We start from the raw sequence: 7500 nt of genomic DNA on the forward strand, positions 1-7500 counted from the left end.
TTGCAACGAATCTAGGATTTTTACTTCTTCCCCTTTCCTTTCAGCAGAAATGAACTTTACGAAAACTAGAAAGCTCAAGAAAGAAATCAGCTAACAATTTATTTGCTTCCCTTTTTAAAAGAATATGCTTGAAAGAGAATCTCCTGCCACAATTCAGGATTCCGTGCTTTCCCTGTTGTTTATGTTCTCCATCATCAAAATTATTTGTCTAAAAACTTTTTCAATACATACATATATATATATATATATATATATATATATATACACATATATATATATATATATATATATATATATATATATATATATATATATATATATATATATGTAAAATCAAGTACATACCTTTCAAAGAGCCACGTTCTTGTTTATTGTTGACCGGCATTCAATTGAAGTCGATGTATCGCAAGGGAAAATTAATTTAAAAATCGAGACTCATTGGAAATTGCAAAATAAACAAATGTTAAATATATACGAAACCTAATTTCAAAAAATCATATTTTGCTACTGTATATGTAATCTTGCACGTAGTAAAATGTATGTTCAGCCGAGTATCATATATCTTTGTGTTTTACAATGAGCAGTCAACTTCATTGAACGATGCTTTCTGAACTCACTTTGAATTTGGCTGTCTAATTATAGAAGGTATAGGTGATTGTTTTTGTCGCAGCAAAGAGGCTTCTGGCTTATAGTTTATTCTTTACTTTTATTCTAATGAACACTAATTACCAAAATGATTCACCAACAACGAGAGATCGCCATTATGGTATGCCTTTGAAATGCAATAGAATGTAGTAGTGTTCGGGGAAGTTTCTTTTGTGATCTATGACATATAGATGAAGGTCGCATCAGGCTTACCTTTTCTTTTGAAGTAAAAACAAGCTCATGGGCAAAGGGTAGAAGCAGGAAAATGGGTCGAAATGGGAGAGAAATAGGGAGAGTAAGAAAAAGGAAGAAACACAGAAGGGGAGGAGGAATAAAAGCGAGAAAAAGGATTGGGAGAGCACGAAGGAAGAGAAGAAGAGGAGGAGGAGGAGGAGGAGGAGGAGGGAGAGGAAGAGGAGGAATAGGAAGTGGAGGTGGAGATTGAGCAGGATGTGGAGAAAAGGATGGAACAGATGAAGCGGGTGGAGGATGTAAAGGTTTATAGGACGGAGGTGGAGTAGAGGCAGAGGAGCTAAAAGAAAAATCTGATACTGAATGAGAGGATGTAGAGGGGATATGTAAAGTTGAATCAAAGGTGGATCTCTAGGCAAATGTGGTGGAATGGTAGGAAAAGGATTTAGAACAAAAAAATAGAGTTGAAGGAGACAGTGAAGGCGAAGATAGTAGAAAAGGTGAAGTAGATTGAACTGGATGTGCAGGAGTAGGAATGGAATTGGAGATGGATGAAGGAAGTGTGGGAGGTGATCAAGTTGGACAAGACAGACCAGGTGAAGGAGGTGGAGTACGAAGTAGAAAAGAAGGTAAAAGTGGAGTTGGAGGAGACGAAGGGGTAAGAGAATGAGCAAGAAGAGGAATAAGAGGTGGAGAATGAGGTGGCTAAAGAGATGATGGCGATAAGGGCGAGATAAAGGAAAAAGAAGTGAAGGATGAGAAGGGCCACGGGAGGAAGTAAAGGAATAAAAATTGACTAAATGATAGAGAGACGGTGTGGGTAAAACCATTGGCGAAAGAGAAAGAAAGGAGGAGGAGGAGGAGGAGGCGAAGAAGGAAGAGGAGGAGGAACAGGAGAAAGATTAGGAGGAGGAGGAGGAGGAGGAGAAAGAGGAAGAAAGAAGGATGAGGAGGAGGAGAGGTAAGAAGAAGAGAAAGATGAAGAAAAGAGAAGGATCGGAATCTGAGTATAAAAAGGCCTAAGAGTAGTGAAGGAGGATAGAAGGAAGAGAGAGAAGAGAAAGAGAAGCGGGGAGGAAGAGGAAGAGGAGGAAGAATAGGAGGAGCCGGAAGGGGGAAGAGGTAAAAAAGGATGAGGTGAGGGAAGCAAAATGGTATAAATGAAAGAATGGGAATGAGATTAGAGGGATGGGCTATGGAGGGAGAGAGAGAGAGAGAGAGAGAGAGAGAGAGAGAGAGAGAGAGAGAGAGAGAGAGAGAGAGAGAGAGAGAGAGAGAGAGAGAGAGAGAGAGAAAGAGAGAGAGAGAGAGAAATAAAGAGAAAGAGAGAAATAGAAAGAGAGAGAGGTAGACACAACGTTAGACATATATTTTAAGTAACTGATAAATACAATTTAAAGAACTTTAGCCAAAACACTTTAACTATAACAGTTTCATTATCCTCAATGTACCAAGATCTATAGTCATAAACATGCAAATATCTATTTGAAATAGTTCAGTTTATATCTAAAGTAACCAGATATAAATTCTAAATATGTAAAATTCATAATAGGTTTATCAATAATGAATTTATTAATTCAATGATAAACATTGCTAAAAGACCCATTTCGTGCTTTACTTATACAAATATTCATCTATCATTTATCATTTGTTTATTAATTTACCTACTTGTTAATCTATCTACTTATTCAGTCATTCATGCATCTATCCTTATATTTATTTGCTTATTTATATATTATTAGTTTAAGGGTGGAAATATAACTCTTTAAGATTCTAAATTCTTAAGATTTTGAATTTCTAAAATATAAACTTGTTAATATTCAGAATTAGTATGATTTAGAATTTCTAGAATAATATTTCTATAAATCTGAATTTATGAAGTTATTAGAATTTTATTTTGAGATATTCTTTATTTGAAAGTGCTTTTACTCCTTTCCGTCCTCAATTTGATATTGTAAAAAATCTGTGTTATCATCCAACAATTGAATTTCAAATTTAGATATTGAGTTGTCTAATATCAGCTTCATACATTCTAAACAGGTAATCAAATAATTCAGTTATAAAATAAACTGTTTTGAACTGACATACACATTTTTATAATCAAATTTAGTTCTTTTGATTTAGACTTATCTTTTGTTTACATTTGGTATGAATTTTTTTTTATACAAGTTGAACTTTTTAGATTGATATTCTGTGTCAGATTATTATTATTATTTTTTTTTAATCAATTCAGAGTTGATTAATTTGAGGGTGCAAAGGTTCAAATAAAAATGTAGAACCAGAGAATATCATTCAGTTAAAGGGCGATCTTTAAAGGGCTATCATACTGTGCTATTTTCTCTCCTACATCCTACCTCCAGTCTCCATTTGATTAACTAGAATATAGCCTTGCTTACATAAATCGAGGCTTCTCTAAGAACATTACAACAGTATGTCTAACATTCGTATAGGTTTACATTCTTCTAGTTCATCATTCAGTTTTATTAGATATGACGAAATAGTAATAATTTGATATTCAGAGAATTGAAGAATAAAATATTGTAACCGAAGTAATTTTTTACTCAAACGAACTGACAACACTCGACGGTGGTGAAGCCGGTGGAAGCCTAGTGTGATAACCTGTTAACATTTTATTATGAAAAGTAAGTATGATAAACCAAGAGGCCAGAACTAAAAAAGCTAGTGATTAGTCACCCGTAGCCATCATATTCGACCTTCGGTCCTCAGGGTACGGAATGAGATAAAAAACAACGCTCCAAAGCGTCACAAGAAAGAATAAAGACACACAAATAAATCAAGAGTAAAGTTCAATAGTATAAATGGAAATGCGAGAGAAAAAATCTTATGAAAGGAGGAAGGAGCTTTGGAGGGGAGAGGCAGAGAAACGGTGACGAAGAGGGAAAACGACTAGGAAGGACGGAAGAAAGAAAAAAGGTTGATTAGGTAAACATTGGAAAAATCGAAAACGAGGGGAATAGGACTGAGGTGGTGGGAAGGACGTGAAATCAGTAAAGAGTAAACTAAATGAAAAGAGGAAGGGGAGTAGGAGAAAGATGAGGGAAACGAGAAGATAGAAGGCGACTGGAGGAGGAGGAGGAGAAAGATGAGGGAAACGAGAAGATGGAGGGCGACTAGAGGAGGAGGAGGAAAAAGAGGAAGAGGAGGGAAACAAGAATGAGGAGGGCACCTAGAAGAGGAGGAGGAGAAGGAGAAAGAGGAGGGAAACGAAAAGGAGGAGGACGACTAGAGGAAGAAGAGGAGGAACAGGAGGAACAGGAGAAATAAAGGAGGAGGGAAAGGGGAATAAAATGGATGAAAAATAAAGGAGGATGAGTAGAGGAAGAAAAGAGGAGGAGGAGAGGGAGGAAAAAGGAATAAAGTAAGACAAGGAGTTGAACGAGGATAAAGAAGAGGATGAGTATGAGGAAAGGGAGGTGAAGGAGGAGGGGAAAGGGAAGCTGAAGATAGAGGAGGAAGAAGAGAAAAAAAAAAAGGCAGGGAGAGGAAGGAGTACGTAGCTGAAGGTGAACATAAAGAAAAGGAGATGAAGGAAGAGGGAGAGGAGATGTTGGAGAAGGAGGAAGAAGAGGAAAGAGGAAGAAGAGGAAAGAGGAAGAAGAGGAAAGGGGAAGAAGAGGAAAGAGGAAGAAGAGGAAAGAGGAAGAAGAGGAAAGAGGAAGAAGAGAATAATAGTAGAGAACAGAAATATGAGAAGGGCAAGAAGAGATATAAAGTTGGTAAGGGACATGAGTGAAAAAAAAAGAGATTGAAAATAGAAGGATAAACAAACAACAAATGAAGAGGAAATGGAAATAGAGATAGAAGATGAATTACGAAAACTTGAATGGAATATCTTGTGTACTTGGTTTTGATTAGATTTCATAGGTTTGAAGGATTATCGCATTGAGCCATTTTTCCTTCAACTTCAAATTAATCGGCCGTATTGCCTACCCCCAGAACTTTTTCCGCCGTAAAATCATTATGGCAATTTTTTTTTCTCAACACAAATATATGGAATGTCATTTGATACGCTGGAAAAAAAGTTACTTTCCTCCAGCATTATCAGATTTCTTTTCAAAGGCTTCGAGATGCAAATCTGCTTCAATAGTTAGAGAAAGATAGAATTAATGACTTTGGCATCGTGATGACTGCTTGATGAACCCATTTTCAAATAGCATCTCTTAGTTCACAATTGCCATGCACATAGGAGACAAAGAGAGAGCTTGTTGAAGAATAAATTTTGATGATGAGGGGGTTAGGTTATTTTGTTGCCTAAGGAGAAGATCTAAAAAGTACGGGTCTGAATACACAAGAGGACATGTCATCCGTAACAATCTACGCATTCTGATAATTACTATCGATCGTAATGATGAATCATTTCTTCCAACGTGAGGTTTATATGGCGGCGAATTTTTTTTGAAAACTAGACACCGTCTATCGTACATATATATATATATATATATACAAGTCCTGGGTTCGAGTCCGGGGACAACTGCCGGAAATTATGTGATTGGCATCGTCGTCATTGGCGATTCTATTCATATACATATACATATACATACAAATATATATATATATATATATATATATATATATACATATATATACATACATATATATGTATATATATACATATATATATTATATATATATGTATATATATATGTATATATGTATGTATATATATGTATGTATATATATATATGTATGTATATATATATACATATATATATATATACATATATACACATGCATATATATACATATATATGCGGAGTAGACCACTTGGAAAAAGAAACTAACGAAACAGAGCGCTTTCGTATATTACATCTTCAGTGCAACAAGTACATAGTGATAGGAATACATAGACAATATATACATGATACAAAGGAACAAGGACAGTTTCAATAAGCGTAGCGACCAATTACCCCCTGGAGAGCTTAAGCTCATTGTCAATTATCTGACGATGGTGGGGCGACATCAGGTCACAGTTTCTACTAATGATATAGGACGACATTAGGTCAATTCGTTGGGTTACATTTTACCTCATATTATCTTACTAATTTCTTGACAAATGAAATTATTAAGTTTGTACAAGCCTTTATGTAGGTTGGTATTTTGATTACTGGTGGTATGAATCAAACTGCACTCTATTAAATTTCTTGCTATTATGTTGTTGGTATAATAGATTGCCTGGGCATTACCCCAATCAACTGGATGATTATTTAATTCAATATGCTTGAATATACCACTAGAATGATTGCCATCCCTAACATTTTTCTTGTGTTGTTCAATTCTAATGTTTAAGGGTTTGGCAGTTTGACCTATGTAAAATTGATTACACATTTTGCAAGGAATTTTATAAATGCATCCTTTTAAAAAGGATGCATTTATAAAATTCCTTGCAAAGCGCTCTGCTTCGTTAGTTTCTTTTTCCAAATGGTCTACTTTGCATAAGTGAACACACGTACCCGTGTTCTTATTAGCATATATATATATATATATATATATATATGTATATATGTATGTATATATATATATATGTATGCATGTATTTATATATATTATATATATATATGTATGTATATATACATATATATATATTTATATATATAAATGTATATATATATATATATGTATGTATATATATACATATATATATATATATATATGTATGTATATATATATATATATATCTTATATGTATTTATGTATGTATGTATTTATATATATATTTATATACATATATGTATGTATCTATATATATATATATATATATATATATATATATATATTCTCTTAGGCAGGCTTGGTTAAAAGCAACTGCAAATTCAGCACTGATCAATTTCTTTTTCAGTTTCTAGCTTCCTGAAGGTATCCTTTATAGAAAGGGGTAAAGGAAAGCGTAGATTTCCTATTCCGGCCACTATGGGCTTGACGTTTCGACTCTGCCTAGGTCATTATTAAAAGACGAAGATGGAACAAATGCATGGGTTTATATAGTACAAAGATGCAGAAATACGGCGTATGATTGGCTGGAAGGATGACCTTTTCTCGTCTCATCATGGTTGAGAGGGCGGGGCAGTTTCCCTCGTACGCTCATTGGCTGGCTTGTCCGTTCTCTCGAGCCTCGCTACTCCGGGGCTGTAGCGTGATATTTTCCGTCCTGTTTCGGGGCTTGCCTCTCCTGAAAGGCTTAATCCTTTGGAGTATAGTAGGGGCGTATTGGTGGGAATTTAGAGACGGCCTACTTTCAGCAATATGCAAAGCTTCAAGGTAGGCACGGCGGTTCTTGTCGGACTCTCTCTGAATGATGAAAGTGTTCTGCCGAAGGACATCACCTGTGAGATGCTGGCCATGTTTCTCCAGGAAGTGATGTTTGGGACCTCCTTGAGTCAGATGATAGCTCAGGCGCCTGGAGAGTTTGGTAGTAGTCAACCCTATGTAAGCATCATAGGGCGTACAGTCCCTATCTGGGCAAGAAAATGTGTACACAAGGCAGATACTTTCCATATTTCCATGGCGTGGTGAACTATCGTTCTTCATGATGAGGTCCTTTGTGTGGCTGTTCCTGTAGTACAATACCAGCTTTACAAGTTCTACGGGGTTAGTAACTTGAACATTCCTATCAATGATACTTCTCACATCCTTCTCTTCTTCGCG

The sequence above is a fragment of the Oratosquilla oratoria genome, chromosome 17, assembly GCF_046742065.1.
Source record: "Oratosquilla oratoria isolate Oo_2021 chromosome 17, ASM4674206v1, whole genome shotgun sequence".
NCBI lineage: Eukaryota > Metazoa > Arthropoda > Malacostraca > Stomatopoda > Squillidae > Oratosquilla > Oratosquilla oratoria.